Source organism: Schistocerca piceifrons, chromosome 3, assembly GCF_021461385.2.
Source record: "Schistocerca piceifrons isolate TAMUIC-IGC-003096 chromosome 3, iqSchPice1.1, whole genome shotgun sequence".
NCBI lineage: Eukaryota > Metazoa > Arthropoda > Insecta > Orthoptera > Acrididae > Schistocerca > Schistocerca piceifrons.
Genome location: NC_060140.1, coordinates 571621605 through 571645667, shown reverse-complemented (window position 1 = coordinate 571645667; position 24063 = coordinate 571621605). Strand labels below are relative to the sequence as shown.

At 40.2% G+C, this 24063-nt stretch overlaps 1 protein-coding gene across 2 annotated transcripts in view; it reads left to right on the top strand.

The window, feature by feature from the left end:
• LOC124790050 (transmembrane 6 superfamily member 1-like) overlaps positions 1-24063 on the top strand; it is a 203056-nt gene that overhangs the window by 136553 nt on the left and 42440 nt on the right. The gene's annotated exons all lie outside the window — the stretch shown is intronic.

Genomic DNA, 24063 nt, shown 5'->3' with positions numbered 1-24063 from the left:
ATCTTCACAGATTGTGCACCTATCTCGTAGCACTACAGAAAGCCCTTCAGATCTGATGAATTAATAAATTGGACATTTAAGAAACATTTAATCACTGCACTTGTCATTTGGACAGCTCAGTGTCAGTTCAGGAAGTATGTAGGGTTGGGAACACTTCTTGTAGCATTCATTTTGAGTAAAATCCATGCACTGCAGCAAAGACGTACATGACAGAGAAAATTGTTGCCCTAGGATGCTTACAGCTCACAATGCAGTTTTTGCCGGATTATGTGCCATCCGCTATAATGCGTGATCATCTGCTAGGGCAGACGAGTGGTAGGCACAAATGCATAGTAGCTTGTCACCACACAGCTACCTCCATCCCCCATACAAGAAGGAGAGAGCAGGCTGATGAATGCTGTGGATGTTCATGGGATGGCAGTGCGGTGTTGGTGGAGCCAGGTCTACTGGCGATGGTAGAGGTGGTATCATGGTATGTGACAACATCCGTGACATCACTTTCTGAGCCAAGCATGCTAACAACACCCCCGTACTTCTGGGGTGCAGTGTGGTGACGCATAGCAGTTGATGGGCACAGTCAGGCATTCCATGGTGTGGGGGCAGGGCCTGGCAGCAGACACGGCAGGGTGCTAGTGCTCAGGCATGTTAGGCATGGAGGGCAACTCACAGTGCACCGTGTGTGTGTGACATAATGGACACTATCCTGTGACAGCGGCATAAGCACCTGCTGCTGCTTCATCTTGTTGATAGAGTGGGTCACACATTGCAGTAGGGGTGTGTGATGGTGTTGCAGAGGTGATGATAGGTGTATTGGTGTCAAAAGTGTGGGGTTGGTGTCTCTCAACTTCAGCGAGGAGCCAGATGGCGGGTCTGTTGGTGGGCACAAAGTAACAGGTGTCATGCGTGGCTCTGCTAGGGCAAGGAAGTGGTGGAAACGGTAGTTGGAATCTGCCCTTGGGTCCCAAGCACTGCAGTGTCAGGTGGGGTGCTGTTATCACTGTTAGGTGCCAACTTGAATTTGATGGTTGGTGGCACATGAGGGAATGGAAGGATAAGTGTATATCCAGCTTCAGCTAACTGTTTGAGACTGTGGTGGCCACACTCAGAGGTTTACAGGAAAGGTTCTTTTCCCCTTACTTGAGCACAAGATGTGAGCTTGAATACTGTGGTTAGAGCAGTGGCTGGCTGGCATCCACTTGGAGCATAACATGCACTGGAGGTCCCGAAGCACAGAGGACTTGTACTCAATACAGCACTGAGGGGGCACTGAGTGCAGGCACTCCTTGCAGTTGTGCAGCTTTTTATTGAGGGCCAGGTGCAGGTGGTAGTTGGCAGGGGCTGTGGCTTGATGAAGTCTTCTGAATGGCAAGCATCTGCCCATACATGATCTCAGTAGCAGACACACCCAGTTTGATTTTGTGGACCACCCACAAGCCTAGGAGAACTAGTGGCAGGGCAGAAGACCAAGTTGCAGCATGATGGGTAGGGGCAGCTTTTAGGGTCTCTCACATGCCATTAGTGGCAGGGTGGAAACTAGTTGTAAAATGGAAAAGTGTACCACACGTTACAGTGAGTATGTTAAACAGGTAATATGTGAATTTCCACCCACCGTCTGTCACCACATTGGGGTCACCAATGTGGGAATTTGTTCCTTGCTGAACACAACATCCAGGTACAGTAGTATTACTAGGCAAGCAGTGTAGTTGGGAACAGTAAACTGAGGAAGCCTGTCATGGAAGAACGTCCAGATTTGAACAGTTCCTTTATTTGAACATTAATAATGCACAGTCAGTTGCACAAACTCACAAAAATGTCTAGAAACACAGAAACATTGAGCCAGGTGGTATACTAGCATATATCATGAGTACACACTGTCCGTCGGAAAGATCAGTTAACGTAGTCTCTTTAGATTACATGAAAGGACATCATTGCAGTACACCATATGTGACTAATTTAATACAAGGATTGAAACACTGTGCAACACACAAATACTGGACTTACCTATGTAACTTGAGCATATCTAACATAATAAAAATGAACAAGACAAAAATATATACAATTTACAAATTGAAAATGTAGTGACTAATCTAGTACCATCACAAAAACAGCTGCATGGCACAATAATGAACTTGTGATCCATTAGTGAATTAATCTAATGTTGTTTGGATTTTGTCTCTAATGGCTGCAAGCATGTTGCTGCAGCAGATTACCTAGTTCACAAAGATATTGGATTACACTGCACTGACTATATCATAACACACCATGTCTTCGGAACGGGCACTGGGTACAGTTGTTGCCAACGACTGGGACACCATGTGCATGAGAACTGAATGATGAGTGCTGAATTGCGTGTTGTGTTAACGCACCAGTGGATGCAAACTCTGTCTCACGTTCCATTCTAGGATCAGTCCCATTTACGTAGACATAAATAGCACGTGCCTCTGCCTTGTACAACAAGATACCATTGTGTTCTTGGCATTCTGTCAGCACACATGTCCAGCAACAAACGGCTTGGATTCTGTCTGCATATAATTCAGAGTGTTCAGCAAGTGTTTTTCTCAATGTGGATAACTTATTCCAATAAAAATTAACACTTCTTTTGCCTGTGAAACATTCCACCAATCTGTGTGTAAGTGTTTTAAAAGAGGAAGCCTACCTATTTGAATCTACTGATTCAACACAGCTTCCGGCATCATCAAACAATTTAAGTTGAGTAATATTCAATTAAAAATCACATGACTGTGCAATATCTAATAAGGGTTCATATCTAATAAGGGTGCATGACTTAGTTGCAACACATACCTGTCATCAGACGCAGCATACTTGAACTACAGCTACCCATTCTCAGTCTGTTAAGTTAATCTGCCCTTACCTATGATGCAGCTGTGCTCAGACTGTGCTGCCATACATTTATTTAGTTTTCATCCTTGGATCATTTTTGATATCGATGTTGGATATGACAGTATATACATGGGTGTGTTACAAAGTATTTGGTATTTACATAATAGCATAGATATATACAATTTTTTCAGACATTTGTGAAAGAGATTAAGAGTTTAAACCATACAAATAAAATTACATGTATCATACAGAGTTAACATACAGAGTTAAAAAGAATACAGACAATAGTGCTTACATACAGTGACAGAACGATGTTTTTATATTGTATACATGGAGTTTCCAGAAGAATCTCTTATTTAAGAATTTTGTATACTTGCATCTAAGAAACTCTTTTACACTGTTACACTTTCATCTAAGAATTCCTTAACACTGTAACAAGAAGCTGAGACCAGATTACCTTCTACCTTTTTTTTTTTAAAGCAGACCATTTTTTGAGTTCTTGATACTACTTGGAAGTTTGTTATATAATATACTACCAGCTATTTTAGGTTCTTTTTCACTTAACTTAAGTCTGTCTGAATATATGTGATAATTGACTTTACACCTATTACTGTTGTTATGTATATTTTTGTTCATCAAAGCTGTAGAGTTTATTTTTAGGTATATAATTGTTTCATAAAATTACAGAGCTGCCACTATCAGTATTTGCAATTCTTCAAATTTATTTCTGCAGGACTTTCTTCGTGACAGGTTTCCAATGCACTTTATCACTTTCTTTTGAAGTTTAAGTAATCTGCTTACATGTATATTAACTGCACTACCCCACACAGGTATACAGTAAAAGATACGTGGATACATTAGAGCATATACATTGTTAGCAAAGTGTCAAGATCAAAAGCTTGTGACATTTCTCTCATGAGAAATATATTTGTGCTAATTTTGGAGCATATTTTATCTATATGAATCTCCCATGCCATGAGACTTACTGCAGTAAACTTTTGAAATGCTGGAGTCCTCAAGCTTGATATCAAGATCATCAGCTTTGACTGTCCTATTTGCTTGTATTCTCTTGTACGAGGTCTGTTTAAAAAATTATGGAACTTTGTCCACAATATTTTTCTGTGCTTCTCTTTTACTTATTGTACATGGTCTCCTTCAAAATACTCTCCTCCACAATTGGTACACCACTCCCAGTGCCATTTCCACTTCAGCAAGCAGTCTGGGTACGGCTCTTGCTGGACCACGTGAAGTGCCGTCTGCAAATTTTCTTTGATCCTGTCTATCATCACAAATCTTCACCCTTTCAATGGGATTTTCAACTTTGTAAATAAAAAATAAAAAAGTATGTAGGAGCCAGGTACAGAGAGTATGGAGGATGAGGCAGCACAGTGATTTAGTTTTTTGTGCAATAGTCATGACCCTCAAATGAATGAGTGGGTGCATTATCATGATGCAAGAGCCATGAATTGTCTTGCCAAAATTTCAGGCCATTTCTTACTCACATTCCCTTGCAGGCATCGCAACATGTCCTAATAACACCATCGATTAACCGTCTGTCCCTGTGGCATGACTTCATGATGAACTAATCCTTGAAAATCAAAGAAAACTGTCAGCATGGCTTTGACATTTAATTGACCTGATGAGATTTTTTGGCCTTGAGAACCTTTCCCAACCCCGTGTGAATACTGAACCTTGATCGAGTATCATAACCAAAGACCCTTGTCTCATCACAAGTTATGATTCTCTTAAGGAACATCTCATTCTCATTTTTGCTATCCAAAAGCTCTTCACAGGTTGCAAGGCGAAGGTCTTTCTGGTCTTGACTTGTGAGCCATGAGACGAATTTTGCATCGACAGAATGCATTCCAAGATGCTGTGTTAGGATTTCATGGCATGATCCAACTAAAATGTTACATTCTTCTGTAATCTCTCAGACAGTCAATCTTTGACTGGCAAGCACAATTTCATTGACATTCATGGCATGAACATGGATTGGTTTATTTATTTATTTATTGTTCCGTGGGACTACATTAAGGAGAAGTCTCCATGGTCATGGAACGAGTCAATACATGAAATTATAACACGATTGTAGGAACAGATAAAATGAAATATAAAAACATATTCAGGTGACAAGTCGTAAGTTTAAATAAAGAAAATCAACAATGTATCACTGGAATTTGCTTAATTTTTTAGCTCTTCCAGGAGCTCCTCAACAGAATAGAAGGAGTGAGCCATGAGGAAACTTTTCAGTTTAGACTTAAGAGTGTTTGGGCTACTGCGAAGATTTTTGAGTTCTTGTGGTAGCTTATTGAAAATGGATGCAGCAGGATACTGCACTCCTTTCTGCACAAGAGTCAAGGAAGTGCATTCCACATACAGATTTGATTTCTATCTAGTATTAACTGAGTGAAAGCTGCTAACTCTTGGGAATAAGCTAATATTGCTAACAACAAACGACATTAAAGAAAATATATACTGTGAGGGCAATGTCAAAATTCCCAGACTATTGAATAGGGGTCAACAAGAGGTTTTCGAACTTACACCACACATAGCTCGAACAGCCTGTTTTTGAGCCAAAAATACCCTTTTTGAATCAGAAGAATTACCCCAAAAAATAATACCATATGACATAAGCGTATGAAAATATGCGAAGTAGACTACTTTTCGTGTTGAAATGTCACATATTCAGATACTGTTCTAATGGTAAATAAAGCAGCATTTAGTTTCTGAACATGATCCTGAACATGGGCTTTCCACAACAGCTTACTATCTATCCGAACGCCTAGGAACTTGAACTGTTCCATCTCACTTATAATATGCCCATTCTGTCTGATCAAAATAACAGTTCTTGTTGAATTGTGAGTTATAAACTGTAAAAACTGAGTCTTACTGTGATTTAGCATCAAATTATTTTCCACAAGCCACAAACTTATTTCATGAACTACATTAATTGATAATGTTTCAATATCACACACAAAATCCTTCACTAGCAAGCTGCTGTCATCAGCAAACAGAAATATTTTTGAATCACCTGTAATACTAGGAGGCATATCATTTATATAAACAAGAAACAGCAGTGGCCCCAGCACTGATCCTAGGGGAACACCCCACTTAACAGTGCCCATTGGGACTGAACATCACTACCACTCTCAATATCGCGGAGAATTACCTTCTGCTTTCTGTTCTTAAAGTAAGAGGCGAACCAATTGTAAGCTACTCCCCTTATCCATAATGGTCCAACTTCTGCAGTAATATTTTGTGGTCAACACTGTCAAAAGCCTTCGTTAAATCAAAGAAAACACCTAACATTCGCAATCTTTTATTTAATCTGTCCAAAACCTCACAGAGAAGAGAGACTATAGCTTTTTCAGTTGTTAAGCCATTTCTAAAACCAAACTGTACATTTGACAGCAAATTATGTGAATTTAAATGCTCCAGTAACCTTGTATACACAACCCTCTCGATAACTTTAGCAAACACTGATGGCATAGAAATAGGTCTATAATTGTCAACATTATCCCTGTCTCCCTTTTTATAAAGCGGCTTCACTACCGAGTACTTTAATCGGTCAGGAAACCGACCACTCCTAAAGGAAAAGTTACAGATATGGCTAAGTACTGGGCTAACATACATAGAACAATATTCAGTATTCTGCTAGATACCCCGTCATATCCATGAGAGTTCTTGGTCTTTAATGATTTAATTATTAACTCAATCTCCCTCTTGTCAGTATCATGGAGGAGCATTTCAGGTAACAGTCTCGGAACACTTTTTTCTATGAGCACTATATGATTCCCTGTTGGGACTAGGTTTCTATTTAGTTCACCTGCTATATTCAGAAAATGATTATTAAATACTGTACATATATGCGACTTATCAGTAACACGGACATTCCCACTACGCATTGATTCTATATCCTCGACCTGTCTCTGCAGACCAGCCACTTCCTTTACGACTGGCCATATGGTTTTAATTTTATCCTGAGACTTAGCTATTCTGTCTGCATACCACATACTTTTTGACTTCCTAATAACTTTTTTAAGCACCTTACAATACTGTCTGTAATGGGCTGCTGCATTTAGATTGTGACTGTTTCTAACGTTTCGATATAATTGCCACTTTGTTCTACAAGATATTCTTATCCCTTTAGTCAGCCACCCAGGCTGCCTGTTTGTGCTAGTACTCTGTTTTGAAAGTTCTAACGGGAAGCAACTTTCAAAGAGCACGAGAAAAGTCTTGAGGAAAGCATTATATTTATCGTCTACTGTATCAGCACTATAAACATCTTGCCACTCTTGTTCCTTGATAAGGTTTACAAAGGTCTCTACAGCAACTGGATCAGCTTTCCTAAAAAGTTGATAACTATATTTAACATGTGTTGCAGCACAAAAATCTGTTAGACTTAAAATTTGTGCATCATGATCTGAAAGGCCATTCACCTTTTTGCTAACAGAGTGCCCTTCTAGTAATGAGGAATGAACAAAAATGTTGTCTATGGTTGTTCTACTGTTCCCTTGCACTCTCGCTGGAAAGAATACGGTTTGCATAAGATTATATGAATTAAGGAGGTCTACCAGCATCCTTTTCCTCGCACAATCACTTATACAATTAATATTGAAGCCACCACATATAACTAACTTTTTGTATTTCCTATAAAGTGAACCAAGAACCTCCTCTAGCTTTAGCAAAAATGTTGTGAAATCAGAGTCTGGGGATCTATAAATAACAACAGTAAGAAGTTTAGCTCCACTAAATTTAACCACACCTGCACAACATTCAAACACCTTTTCAGTGCAGTACTTTGAAACATCAATTGACTCAAATGGGATACCGTTTTTCACATACATGGCTACTCCCCCACACCGCAAAGAGCTCCTAGAAAAGCTGCCAGCCAAACTGTATCCTGGTAAACGAAGCCTCTGAATTATCTTCTTAGTTAAGAAGTGTTCAGATATACCAATAATTTCAGAGTCAACATCTATAAACAGTTCACTAACTTGGTAGACAACGAAGGGCATCCTCAATGAAGGTCATCTTTAACTTCTGCCTGGACACTTTTAAATCATATGTGCAACACCAGATACAGCTTAAGCACTCATCACCATAGACTTCTTGCATCATTTGGTGTATCTGTGTAAAGGTTTTCTTGAGTTTCGCACAAAATTTATTGCAGACGTGTTGTTTTTCTAACTCTGCCACCTCGAAATTTGCAAACTGTATGACATTATGTTCTACTCAATACAGCACTGAACAGTAATTAATAGACATATAACAGTTAAAATTCTGGCAGTTACACATTAAAAAGATGTGTGTGCAGGGATGCCAGCAGCATTTCGCTCCAACACATCACTTACGCGAAATTATGAATGTTCTGAAATTTTTTGAACAGATCCCGCAAATTGTTTTACTTCCCTTTATGAAAAGGTTGCACCCCCCCCCCCCCCCCCCTCCAAATATTTGTATGCCTCAGGCATCTCTAAACATCTCCTGATTTCAAGGTCCTTTGCAGATTTACTTGTGTTTAATAGTGAAGTGTTATCAGCATACATGATCACTATTTCAGTTACAGGTTCTGGCACGTCATTTACAATTGAACCATACATGTATACAACAACACTGTATAAGGGACTGGTACACCATTAAAGAAAAAATAAACTAATCTGGTAAAATCGAAAATATTATCAAGGCCCTTTGACCTCCAGTTAAGTTGGTATATACATGTTACAATGTTTGTGCAAAGTTGATATTAGCCCTCATCAGAATTCAAAGAGCTTGTGAGACTGAAACTAATTCCAGCCTACAATAGAGTTCCACATGCCATATTAGCTACTTACACATGCCAGTGCAATCACTTTGCTGCTCTGCCACGTGGGACTTAGACATGAATTGTGGATATTTCGGAATCTTCTGGCAGTAAGTCACATGATTTCTTCAAGACACAAACTACCCCACTGTCATGACCAAATGGCCATCATCAATAATCTGTACCAACACTGAGCCAGTACACAACCAGACAATTAGCATCATCCAACTTACTGGCATTTGGTTAAGCAAAATGTATGCTGTCCCATAAGCTTTGTTTAATTCACCTAACTCCATGCAGATACTGCCACCAGCAAAAATGTGCTTTGAAACACCAATTAAAAGCACTGCCCGCATGACTGACTGTTTGCATTCATACTTGTTGTTGTTGTTGTGGTCTTCAGTCCTGAGACTGGTTTGATGCAGCTCTCCATGCTACTGTATCCTGTGGAAGCTTCTTCATCTCCCAGTACCTACTGCAACCTACATCCTTCTGAATCTGGTTAGTCTATTCATCTCTTGGTCTCCCTCTATGATTTTTACCCGCCACACTGCCCTCCAATACTAAATTGGTGAGCCCTTGATGCCTCAGAAGATGTCATACCAACCGATCCCTTCTTCTAGTCAAGTTGTGCCACAAATTCCTCTTCTCCCCAATTCATATTCAATACCCCCTCATTAGTTATGTCATCTACCCATCTAATCTTCAGCATACTTCTGTAGCACCACATTTCAAAAGCTTCTATTCTCTTCTTGTCCAAACTATTTATCGTCCATGTTTCACTTCCATACAAATACTTTCAGAAACGACTTCCTGACTCTTGAATTTGTACTCGATGTTAACAAATTTCTCTTCTTCAGAAATGCTTTCCTTGTCATTGCCAGTCTACATTTTATATCCTCTCTACTTCAACCATCATCAGTTATTTTGCTCCCCAAATAGCAAAACTCCTTTACTACTTTAAGTGTCTCATTTCCTAATCTAATTCCCTCAGCATCACCCGACTTAATTTGACTACATTCCATTATCCTCATTTTGCTTTTGTTGATGTTCATCTTATATCCTCCTTTCAAGACACTGTCCATTCCGTTCAACTGCTCTTCCAAGTCCTTTGCTGTCTCTGACTGAATTACAATGTCATCGGTGAACCTCAAAGTTTTTATTTCTTCTCCATGGATTTTAATACCTACTTCAAATTTTTCTTTTGAATAACATCGGGGATAGGCTACAACACTGTCTCACTCCCTTCCCAACAACTGCTTCCCTTTCATACCCCTCAACTCTTGTAACTGCCATCTGGTTTCTGTACAAATTGTAAATAGCCTTTCGTTCCCTGTATTTTACCCCTGCCACCTTCAGAATTTGAAAGAGAGTATTCCAGTCAACATTGTCAAAATTCTACAAATGCTAGAAACGTAGGTTTGCCTTTCCTTAATCTATATTCTAAGATAAGTTGTAGGGTCAGTATTGCCTCACGTGTTCCAATATTTCTACGGAATCCAAACTGATCTTCCCTGAGGTCGGCTTCTGCCAGTTTTTCCATTTGTCTGTAAAGAATTCGCATTATTATTTTGCAGTCGTGACTTATTAAACTGTCAACACCTGTTTTCTTTGGGATTGGAATTATTATATTCTTCTTGAAGTGTGAGGGTATTTCGCCTGTCTCTTACATATTGCTCACCAGATGGTAGAGTTTTGTCATGACTGGCTCTCCCAAGGTTGTCTGTAGTTATAATGGAATGTTGTCTTCTCCTAGGGCTTTGTTTCGACTCAGCTGTTTCAATTCTCCGTCAAACTCTTCACGCAGTATCATATCTCCCATTTCATCTACATCCTCTTCCATTTCCATAATATTGTCCTCAAGTACATAGCCCTTATATAGACCCTCTATATACTCCTTCCACCATTCTGCTTTCCCTTCTTTGTTTAGAACTGGGTTTCATCTGAGCTGTTGATATTCATACAAGTGGTTCTATTTTCTCCAAAGGTCTCTTAAATTTTCCTGTAGGCAGTATCTATCTTACCCCTAGTGAGATAAGCCTCTACATCCTTACATTTGTCCTCTAGCCATCCCTGCTTAGCCATTTTGCACTTCCTGTCAATATCATTTTTGAGACGTTTGTATTCCTTTTTGCCTGCTTCATTTACTGCATTTTTGTTTTCTCCTTTCATCAGTTAAATTCAATATTTCTTCTGTTACCCAAGGATTTCTAGTAGCCCTTGTCTTTTTACCTACTTGATCCTCTGCTGCCTTCACTACTGCATTCCTCAAAGCTACCCATTCTTCTTCTACTGTATTTCTTTCCCTCATTCCTGTCAATTGTTCCATTATGCTCTCCCTGAAACTCTGTACAACCTCTGGTTCTTTCAGTTTATCCAGGTTCCATCTCCTTAAATTCCCACCTTTTTGCAGTTTCTTCAGTTTTAATCTACAGTTCATAACCAGTAGATTGTGGTCAGAATCCACATCTGCCCCTGGAAATGTCTCTCAATTTAAAACCTGGTTCCTAAATCTCTGTCTTACCATTATATAATCTATCTGAAACCTGTCAGTATCTCCAGGCTTCTTCCATGTATACAACATTCTTTACATTTTACAACCTTCTTTACATTTTACATTAAATAGTACAAAGAATAATACATACAAAATTGTAGAAAAAAATGTTCAAAGAATGATACTTGGTCATACAAGACACAATAATACAACTTTTTATACATGTATACTAACAGTATTGTAACTGCATAGTCTGTTTGCCCTCAGGCTTTACTTTTGTCTTCCCTAAACAGGAAGTCCTTATATTCACTACAATAATTGAGTAAAGATTTTACCACACTCAACAGCTGTCCACCAGATTTAAAAAATTAACAGAAACTTTAAGGGATGAAAGACAGTGTTTTCAGTTTTTCCTTAATATAAACATTATCTGAGTTATTTATTAGCCTAAATAGTCATTTAACGAGTAAAAACATCATTCAAATAGAAATTCTTTAAATTCTACTTTAAATCTGCTTTCATCTTCTAACTTTCCAATGTTGGCTTGCAGTATGTTGTAGAGTTTTGTACCCATATGACTCACATACCTCTGTGTGTGTGTGTGTTCTTTTTGTTCGCTGAGTATGGAGTGCTGTGCTATTTCGAGTATTGTATTTATGCAAATCGGTATTTGTCTGAAAATCTGCAAGGTGGACCCTAACATCTAAAACACATTTGTATAGATATAAGGAAGGTATTGTTAGAACTTTAAGCATGTTGAATAAGGGTTTGCATTGTGTCGGTGGATGACTGTGTGTTATTATTTGAATAGCCCTCTCCTGTAACAGAAAGATTTGTTTTAGACGGCAAGTGGCGGAACCCCAAAATATTATTCCGTATGTTGCAAGAGACAGAAATAGCCAAAATATGCCATCCTGGCACCCTCTGCAGTACAAACATTTGCAATAATTCTAAGAGCAAAACAAGCTGAGTTAAGTTTCTGCACAAGTTTCTTAAAATTAAGATTTTCATCTACATGAATCCCCAGCAATTTTGTTGATGCCACCCTGTCTATGGCCTTGTCACCCAACAACAGATCATGATTTACATTTTGACATATTTTCCCAAACTGCATATAATTTGTTTTGTTTGTTTTTAATGTCAACTGGTTTGCATTGAATCAAATATGGACATTCTTTATTACTTAATCAGTAGTTGTTTGTAGCATTTGCTTTGTTGCACCTATTATCACACTAGTGTCATCTGCGAATAGTATGGCCTTTGCTGCTCTGTCTGAGGTGTGAAAGTCATTTGTGTAGACAAGGAACAATAAGGGACCTAGAATACTGACTTGTGTCACTCCTATTTCCATCTGATACTAAATTTATTTTGTGGTTGGAGTAATCTGACATCAGTCCTCCAATCCATGTTCTGTTTTGTAGGTATGATTCAAACCACTTTTGACTGTCCCATGAATATCTAATGCTTACAGTTTTTCGAAAAGAATGCCTTGATTGACAATGTCAAATACTTAGGAGAGATCTAAATTTATTCCTATTAAACTGTTGTCTTTTTTTAGATTTTTGATTATTTGTTCAGTGTAGCACATTAGTGATATTTATGTATTTTTACCACCCTGGAAGCCATGCTGATTTCTATTTAGTAACTTATGGTCATTTAGATATTTGTTGATTCTGTTTTTTTCTATTATGTTGGAAAATACCGGAAGGAGGGATATTGGCCGATAGTTTCCTACCTTATGCTTGTCGCTGTTTTTGAATAATGGCTTCATTTTTGACATTTTCATCTTTTCTGTAAACACTCCTTCACTAAATGATAAGTTGGCTATGTATGTCAAGGGCCTTGTGATTTGTGCAGCTGTCTTTGTTATGATAAAAACAGGCACGTCATCTACTCCTGCTGACATTTTAGGTTTCAAGCTTTTTATTACTTTGAACACTTCATGTTCATCTGTTGGATCTATCCTCATTCTACAAGTAGCCTTTGGAAATTCAGGTTTTTTGTAGTTTGTAAATTTTGAGCTTAATCAAGTTGCTGCATTTATGAAATAATTGTTGATGTAATTTGACAAATCTTGTTTTTTAATATTGACATTTTCTGTGTTTTTGAGAATGATATCCTGGGCTTCAGATATCTTTCCTGTTTCAGTCTTCACAGTACCCCATATGGCTTTTGATTTGTTATCAGACTGTCTTATTAAGTTGTCATTACTCATACTTTTTGATATACCCTCTTGTAATTCTTAACATATTCCATGAACTGTTGTTCTGTAGATGTCTTCAATTTTGAATTTAGTCTCTTTAGAGTTCCACAAGAAGTTTTGATGCCAACTGTGATCCAAAAACTTGGCTTTGTATTGTGATGTGATGTGATTTGATGTGATTCTTGACAGCTGCTTCGGAAAGCACATTTCAAAATACCCCATGAAAATTGAAGAAAAAGTGTTGTGTTATATGCATCATTCATATTTGTTAGGGACAGCACTTCTGCCCAGGACACACTAGTTAGGATATTTGTAAATTCTACACAGTTTTTAGTGGAAAATTTTCTTTTATACATGAAGTACATTTTTTTCTCTTGCAGTGGCACTGAAGGAATTTTGAGGACAAGAGCATTATGGTCTGATAATCCCAAATCAGTATTTGTTACTTCCACTTTTGTGGATTGTACATTTGAAAATATATTATCTATAAGACTGTTTGTATTATATGTTTTTCTTGTGGGTTCTTGTATGTGTGGAAATAGACTGAAACTACATAATAGACTTAGGAATTGATTTTTTAGCCTACTTTCATTCACAAGATCTATGTTGAAATCCAGCCAGCCATCCAAAAACTTCCAGTAGGTACACTCTGAAGCCTGCCATAACAACACACCATACTTTGGTGTTCAGCCACCCCACCAATGCAACAATGGTTGCCTTCTACCTCCGCACACTACCACAAATTCAGATTTCAATATTTGATTAAAATTGAAATATATCATGATCTACTACTCTGATTACCATGCAGTTTTCACCAAAGACACTTAAATAAACAATCACACCCATTAACCTAGTGAGATAGGCCTCTACCTCCTTACATTTGTCCTCTAGCCATTCCTGCTTAGCCATTTTGCACTTCCTGTCGATCTCATTTTTGATGCGTTTGTATTCGTTTTTGCCTGAGACCTTTGGAGATAAGAGAACGACTTGTATGAATATCAAGAGCTCAGATGGAAACCCAGTTCTAAGCAAAGAAGGGAAAGCAGAAAGGTGGAAGGAGTATATAGAGGGTCTATACAAGGGCGATGTACTTGAGGACAATATTATGGAAATGGAAGAGGATGTAGATGAAGATGAAATAGGAGATATGATACTGCGTGAAGAGTTTGACAGAGCACTGAAAGACCTGAGTCGAAACAAGGCCCCCGGAGTAGACAATATTCCATTGGAACTACTGACGGCCGTGGGAGAGCCAGTCCTGACAAAACTCTACCATCTGGTGAGCAAGATGTATGAAATAGGCGAAATACCCTCAGACTTCAAGAAGAATATAATAATTCCAATCCCAAAGAAAGCAGGTGTTGACAGATGTGAAAATTACCGAACTATCAGCTTAATAAGTCACAGCTGCAAAATACTAACACGAATTCTTTACAGACGAATGGAAAAACTAGTAGAAGCCAACCTCGGGGAAGATCAGTTTGGATTCCGTAGAAACACTGGAACACGTGAGGCAATACTGACCTTACGACTTATCTTAGAAGCTAGATTAAGGAAAGGTAAACCTACGTTTCTAGCATTTGTAGACTTAGAGAAAGCTTTTGACAATGTTGACTGGAATACTCTCTTTCAAATTCTAAAGGTGGCAGGGGTAAAATACAGGGAGCGAAAGGCTATTTACAATTTGTACAGAAACCAGATGGCAGTTATAAGAGTCGAGGAACATGAAAGGGAAGCAGTGGTTGGGAAGGGAGTAAGACAGGGTTGTAGCCTCTCCCCGATGTTGTTCAATCTGTATATTGAGCAAGCAGTAAAGGAAACAAAAGAAAAATTCGGAGTAGGTATTAAAATTCAGGGAGAAGAAATAAAAACTTTGAGGTTCGCCGATGACATTGTAATTCTGGCAGACACAGCAAAGGACTTGGAAGAGCAGTTGAATGGAATGGACAGTGTCTTGAAAGGAGGATATAAGATGAACATCAACAAAAGCAAAACAAGGATAATGGAATGTAGTCGAATTAAGTCGGGTGATGCTGAGGGAATTAGATTAGGAAATGAGGCACTTAAAGTAGTAAAGGAGTTTTGCTATTTGGGGAGCAAAATAACTGATGATGGTCGAAGTAGAGAGGATATAAAATGTAGGCTGGCAATGGCAAGGAAAGCGTTTCTGAAGAAGAGAAATTTGTTAACATCCAGTATTGATTTAAGTGTCAGGAAGTCATTTCTGAAAGTATTCGTATGGAGTGTAGCCATGTATGGAAGTGAAACATGGACGATAAATAGTTTGGACAAGAAGAGAATAGAAGCTTTCGAAATGTGGTGCTACAGAAGAATGCTGAAGATTAGATGGGTAGATCACATAACTAATGAGGAAGTATTGAATAGGATTGGGGAGAAGAGAAGTTTGTGGCACAACTTGACTAGAAGAAGGGATCGGTTGGTAGGACATGTTCTGAGGCATCAAGGGATGACCAATTTAGTATTGGAGGGCAGTGTGGAGGGTAAAAATCGTAGAGGGAGACCAAGAGATGAATACACTAAGCAGATTCAGAAGGATGTAGGTTGCAGTAGGTACTGGGAGATGAAAAAGCTTGCACAGGATAGAGTAGCATGGAGAGCTGCATCAAACCAGTCTCAGGACTGAAGACCACAACAACAACAACAACAACACCCATTAACCTTTTGTTCCCACTTCTTACTCCTGTCACTGAATTCTTATTCTTGCAGCAACAAGGACACTGACAATAAGTGAGGTTAATGATTTTACATACCATTGCCATGTCTCACATGGAAAATAATCACATGCTTACTATATCTGCCACTAAGAAGCCTCAGTGCAGGGCCTCTCAATTATCTTGTAAAATAAATTCCCAAAACATTCCATTTTTATGGAAATTTTACTGTGCTTAATGTGCTAAACAGTTTGCCAGTAACAAGGAAAGTGCTTCTGGAAAAGAGAAATATGTTGGTACTGAATATCAATTTAAGTGTTAGGAAGTCTTTTCTGAAAGTATTTGCCAGTAATGTAATCTTATATGAAAGCGAAACATAGATAATAAATAGTAATGACTAGAGTATAGAAGCTTTTGAATTACGGTATTCCAAAATTATTCTCAGAATAAGATGAGTTGATAGGATAACTGACAAAGAGATACTAAGTCAAGTTGGGGAGAAAAGTACTTTATAGCACAAATTCACTAAAACAAGGGATGAACACATCCTGAGGTATGGAAGGAATTGTGGGGAAGGGGCGGGGTGGGGGGGGGGCAGGGGGGGGGGCATCAGGAGGAAATTGATCAGGAAGGCCAAGGCTTGACAATAGTAGGCAGTTTGAAATGGCTGTATGCTGCAATAGTTACACAGAGAAGAAGAGATTTGCACAGGACAGACTAGCATAAAGACCTGCATCAAATCAGTATTTGGGTTGAGGGCCACAGCAACAACATGGGTTCTAAATTTTTAAAAATTTTTTACCACCTGGTCTTGACGTAGAACAGTTGCAAGCCTAGTTCTGACACAGAACATGCGTATTGGGAACAGAGGGCTCATTACACACTTTGGTACTGCTATTGAAATATTTTCCACCACTCAGTGAGGTGAAATAGGCACTGTCCAGCCAATTTTCTGTGTTTCAGGATTGAGGTAGTCTCCAGATAATTGTGGATTATGTGTCCAGTAGAATCTGATACACTGCAGATGCATTTGTGCCAACTACCAAGGCAACCTGTTTTTTCTTTTTCTTTTGTTTGTGTGTGTGTGTGTGTGTGTGTGTGTGTGTGTGTGTGTGTGTGTGTGTGTGTGTGTGTGTGTAGTTCTACAGTTAGTATACAGATGCTCTGTGGAGCTTCATGAACTCAACCAATGCCACCTTTCAGTTACCGAGCACAACATGCCATCATACAATAAAAGAAAGCAAGAAAAGTTTTGTTTTCTGGCAGGCTTCCACACACTCTATCAATCATTTCACAAATCTTCTATCTTACAGCAGACCATCAGGAGATTTTGGTGAGATGTGGAATATGTACAATTAAGGAACGTGACCAGAGAAGGAAAGTTGAAACTCACCATATAGCAAAGATGCTGAATCGCAATAGGCACAACAAAAAGATTCCCACAATTATAGCTTTCGGCCATTAAAGGCCTTTGTCAGCAGTAGACTCACACACACACACACACACACACACACACACACACACACATATACACACACGCTCATGCAAACGCAACTTGCACGTATGTCTGCAGTCTCAGAGAACTGAAACCACACTGCGAGCAGCAGCACCAGTGCTTTGTGGGAGTGGCGACTGGGTGGGGGTAAGGAGGAGGCTGGGATGGGGAGAGGTAGGGATAGTATGGTGGGAGTGGCAGACAGTGAAGTGTTGCAGTTCAGACGGAGGGCAGGAGAGAAGGTGTGGAGGGGTGAGGGGGTAAGTAGTGGAAAGGAGAGAAATAAAAAGAAGAAATTAAAAGACTGGGTGTGGCAGTGAAATGATGGCTGTGTGATGCTGGAATGGGAATAGGGAGGGGGCTGGGTGGGTGAGGACAGTGACTAATGAAGGTTGAGGCCAGGAGGGTTACGAGAACATAGGATTTATTGCAGGGAAAGTTCCCGCCTGCACAATTCAGAAAAGCTGGTGTTGGTGGGAAGGATCCATATGGCACAGGCTGTGAAGCAGTCATTGAGATGAGGGATATCATGTTTGGCAGCATGTTCAGCAACAGGGTGGTCCACTTGCTTTTTGGCCACAGTTTGTCGGTGGCCGTTCATGCAGACAGACAGCTTGTTGGTTGTCATGCCTACATCTCTACATGTCTTTGCTATCTGGATTGAAGGTGAGGACACCTTATTCACATTCCTACAGAACCTCAACAACTTCTCCCCCATTTGCTTCACCTGGTCCTACTCAACCCAACAAGCCACCTTCCTAGATGTTGACCTCCACCTCAGAGATGGCTACATCAGTACCTCCGTCCATATCAAACCTACTAACCACCAGCAATACCTCCACTATGACAGCTGCCACCCATTCCATACCAAGAAGTCCCTTCCGTACAACATTCCTTCTCTGGTATTGTTACATTTGATCCTGGATTTTCCATTGTTTGATTAATGAACATGAGGATTCTCCAGACCAGCAGAGGATACATTTTGCTCAAATTATTACCAGCACCAGTCAGGCTCAAACTTTCTGCTAACATTTAACAATTTTTGAGACAAGCTGCTGAGAAACTAATTTTTGACACAGTAATAGATGGCAACAAGGAGACGATCATCCTGGGAGGCTGATTGATATTGCAGACAACCATTCAGTATTACTGCACTACACAGCCATGGATGACATATCATCAAGTTTTTTGTAAGAGAAAATTCTATGTCATAAGAAGCAGCATTGTTAGTATTAGATTACAGATTTATGTTGTGCATATTTTTACACCCAAATAACTCTTTTCTGATTGAGTGACAGTCACCAAAGAAATTTGTGTTAGCATTTTACATCATCTTCAGGACTGCATTTGTTGGAAATGGATGAAGTTGTATTGGTGATATTTTTGCATTTGCAAGTGAGAGAGACAGCATTGTAGAGTCTACAGTGAATTGTGTGAATTCTAGACAACTTTCAAATGTTAGAATCTAGGGCAGCAGTGGTGCAATTTGTCTGACTCACATCAAAACTGAATGTACATAAGAGTGATGTAACAGTAAATTTGTGTATTCTGTTGATGTATGTCTTGAAGCTGAGAGTGGAAGACTGGGTGTTGGTAGGAGGAGGGTGCAGTGTGGTTTACAATGAAGGGACACGAGGATAGGGAACAGGTACTGTTATTAATAACAGTACTAAGAGGAGAAGAAGGGCTTGAGTGTTGGAACAAAGCTGTAGAGACCAGACTTTTTTCATTACTCTCAAGATAAGATCACTATAACCTGATTTAAAATACTTGATATATGGCATTTTATACTTAAAGTGTTGGAGCTGGTTTCCATCAATCAGAGTGCTGAACATCACACCTGAATCGTTTGCCATTGTCAAACGGCCACAATAGTTGGTCAGTTCACTTCCAGTTCCATGTCAGGCATTCTTTCTTGATGTGTTTGGATCCTGAATCCTGGGTCTGGCACTCCTATTTTGTATTTCCTTTGGTATTGAACATTACCAACACAATTTCTTTCTTTCTCGTCCTTCCCTCCGTGTTTTATTCCTTCTTATGATTACTATTTTAACTTTAGTTATTTAATTTCCCTACCCACCAGTTACCCACTATGTACCCTAATCCTATACCACATTATTTACATTCATTCCAGAAACATGCATTCACTGTAGACAAACTGCAATCCCACATACTTTTCCTCCGGTCCTGCTTAACCTTTGGAATTACCCCTAAAGGACTTACCTTAAAAGTTCCCATCTCTGGGTGCAATTCCTCCTTCCACCAGTCTCTTCTGGACTTCCAGAACCTTCAGTCCTTAGCCCTTAGCCAACTTGTCCTGAATCTCTACACTACTTCATGTAACCACCACTCTCAACAGCTCCTATCTCTCTTCAAAGTCCTCCACCTCTCAAACCCTTGCTTGGAGAACACACTCAGGAACATCATCCTAGAAGCCAGCTGCAAACTTGAGTTCCATGCCACACACCACCTGAAGAAACTATCCACAGTGCTAGTGCAACACCTAAGAAGTGGGGTCCCTCTCCCTATCCCTCACAAACACCAACCACAACAGAACCTTCAACAAACCCCCCTCATAGCCAACAAACCTAGCCTAGCCACCCTACTCAATCTCCCCATCCCAGCACATACCCCCCACAGACCACCTCTCAGCTATAACCACAGTCAAATGCCACATATCACCAGCCCCAATTCAGTTCTAAACCTCTCATCCAGATCCCTCTCTCCTCCAGAGACATCTGTTCTATCAAAAGGCTTAACCTTTAGCACCACGCCTAAATTCAACCACACTGCCCTGCTTAAAGATCTCCTCTCATTCACTTGGAACCTCAACTGGAAATATCACTTCACTACCCAAACACAGCCCCCAAATACTAGACCCAGTGTTGAACCCTGTCTAGAACAGTTTCGACCGCCTTCTCAAAGGGATCCTCCTCCCCTCCCCCAAAACCATCCCTTGCAGACATTTCAGGAATTCCTCACATCCAGTGTTGCCTCCCAGTCCATCTTGGAGAACGTCCCGACAACCCCCAACATCACCCCAGCTGAATCCCGTGCCATTAAGGAGCTGAAAACAGACCGCTCTATTGTCATCCTCCCGGCGGATAAAGGCTCCACAACTGTGGTACTTGACCATGTGGAGTATGTGGCAGAAGGACTGCGTCAACTCTCCGACACCTCAACCTACAAAGCTGTTACCCAGGATCCCATTCCCTCCATCCAGACTGAGCTGCAGAAAATCCTAAAAATCCAAGGTCCCTCACAAGGCCTCACAACGGCTTCCATAGACTTACTCACTCCACCTGAGCCCTGTACTCCTACCTTCTACCTATTACCCAAAATCCACAAAGAGAACCATCCTGGCCGTCCCATTGTAGCAGGCTTCAAAGCCCCAACAGAACGTATCTCAGCTCTGGTAGACCAACACCTCCAACCTATCACCTGCACACTCCCATCCTACATCAAAGACACAAACCACTTCCTAGAACGCCTCAAATCCATTCCCACTCCCCTCCCACCTGAAACCTTTCTTGTCACCATAGATGCTACATCCCTTTACACAAACATCCCACATACCCATGGTCTCTCTTCCCTTGAGCACTACCTCTCCCAACGCCCACCCAAAGATCTTTCAAAAACCTCGTTCCTTATCACGCTTACCAACTTCATCCTATCCCATAATTACTTCACTTTTGAAGGCCAGACCTACAAACAAATCAGGGGAACGGCCATGGGAACCAGGATGGCTCCGTCCTATGCTAACCTCTTCATGGGCGGCATGGAGAAGGCTTTCCTGAAGACCCAACAGCTGCTTCCCCTGGCCTGGTATAGGTTTATAGATGACATCTTTGTGGTCTGGACTCATGGTGAAGAAACACTCCTTAATTTCCTCCATAACCTCAACTCCTTTTCGAATCTGAATTTCACCTGGTCCTTCTCCAAAACCCAAGCCACCTCCCTGGATGTTGACCTTCATCTTGTTGAAGCTCACATCCACACCTCTGTCCATATCAAACCCACAAACAAACAACAGTACCTTCACTTTGATAGCTGCCATCCATTCCACATCAAACGTTCCCTTCCCTACAGCCTAGGTATTCATGGCAAACGTATCTGCTCCAGTGATGAATCCCTCAACAATTACACCAGTAACCTGACCAGTGCTTTCCTCTCCCGCAACTATCCTGCAGACCTCGTCCACAAACAGATCTCCCGAGCAATACATTCTTCCCCATCCAACAACAATGTTCCTACCCCCAGACCACACAGAAGCATCCCCCTTGTCACCCAATATTATCCTGGCCTTGAATACATCAACAAATTACTCCGCCAGGGATATGACTTTCTCAAGTCAACCCCTGAAATGAGATCATCCCTTGACAAAATTCTCCCCACACCACCCAGAGTTGCCTTTCCTCGCCCCCCCCCCCCCCCCAACCTCCGTAACATCCTTGTTAAACCCTACAATATTCCCAGACTACCTTCTCTACCCAGCCGTTCCTACCCCTGTAACCGACCCCGCTGCAAAACCTGCCCCATGCATCCCCCCACAACCACCTACTCCAGCCCCGCTACTGGTAAAACATACACAATTCAAGGCAGGGCCACGTGTGAAACTACACATGTCATTTATCAGCTGACATGCCTGCACTGCACAGCGTTTTACATCGGTATGACAACAACTAAACTGGCTGAGCGCATGAACGGACACAGACGAACTGTCCGCCTAGGAGATGTACAATACCCAGTAGCAGAGCATGCCCTCCAGCATAATTCTAGGGACCTAGGAACCTGCAACACCATATGTGCCATTTGGCTTCTCCCACCCGACACCAGTCGCTCTGAACTGCGGAGATGGGAACTTGCACTCCAACACATCCTTTCATCCCGCCATCCCCCTGGACTGAACCTATGTTAAACCACCTCACTCCCATTTACTCTTCAGTCTTCTCCTCTTTCCCTTTCGTCTTTAGCCATTCACGCATCTTTTCATCCTACATAGTTGTGTTTATCTTTATACTGTATACCTCTTTACTTCTGTATGCATCCTCTTTGGTTTGAAGCTGGCACAGTACTTACAGTAGAATATCTTTGGCTTCCCCCTGACAACCATGCCTCCATCCTTGCTACTCTCCCTATTTTCCTTTCCCTGTTGCTTCATAACCTCGGTTGTGAGTAACTGAATCCACTTTCCCTTCTTCCCTTTCTTTCCCCTCTCTCCTTCCTGATGAAGGAACATTTGTTCCGAAAGCTAGGAACGTAAATTTTTGGTTCTGTTTTTTGTGTATCTATTGGCTGTACTGAGCTGAGGTAAGTACTGGCCAGCCCCTCTATCTCTTTGTTACTATTTTGTATTTTGTCACACATGACAACCAGACCAAAAACAACATATGTGCCTAACAATGATAATGAAATACACATGTTTCATACATAGCACTCACCAAATACATTGGATACTTCTGCACAAGACGCAATTCAGTGTCACTTATACAATTATCATAATCACGGAGATCAGCTTACATTAGATAGCTTTGCATGAAGTCGAATTTTTAAAGGCTGCAGTTCATTATTGCAACTGGATAACCACAGTCATATATATATATGTCTGCTTGTGTCTGTATGTGTGGATGGATATGTGCGTGTGTGCGAGTGCATACCTGTCCTTTTTTCCCCCTAAGGCAAGTCTTTCCGCTCCCGGGATTGGAATGACTCCTTACCCTCTCCTTTAAAACCCACTTCCTTTCGTCTTCCCCTCTCCTTCCCTCTTTCCTGATGAGGCAACAATTTGTTGCGAAAGCTTGAATTTTGTGTGTATGTTTGTGTTTGTTTGTGTGTCTATCGACCTGCCAGCGTTTTTGTTCGGTAAGTCACCTCATCTTTGTATTTATATATAATTTTTCCCACGTGGAATGTTTCCTTCCATTATATATATATATATATATATATATATATATATATATATATATATATATATATATATATATATATATATAACTACTTAAACCCCTGTTGTCACAAAGCGCAATTGATAGCGTATAAACTTGTCATGCAGATGATCGTGGGTTTGAATCTCATGAGAACTAGCAATTTTTTTAATTTCAAAATATAATGAAAAGATTTCATTACTATTTATATTCAGTTAATTGGTTTGGATGTAATTTTTCAAAATTTCTATTTCTTTGCCATGTCATTTTCATCATTGTATTGACTTTTCTATTTACTCTTATTTTTCTTCCTATCATTCTTTTTCCAATAGGTACGTGCTTATATCACCTATGATGCAATCAAGTGCCAATGAGGGCTGCATGTTGTTTGGTATCACAACAGCTCATGTAGCCAGAATGAGGATAGTTTCAGATAATCAATGAAAGCAAGAAGTACAGTTTGCTTTTAGCAATGATTTTTTTTTGTTCTTGAGTTTGCTCATGTATGTTAGCTTTAACCACTGTGAACAAAGCAATTGTGATTTTAGTTCTGCTGCAGATCACTGATCACCTTTTTCATGGATACATAGCACATCATGAGGTTGTGGTTACCTTAGGACATGAGTTCAAT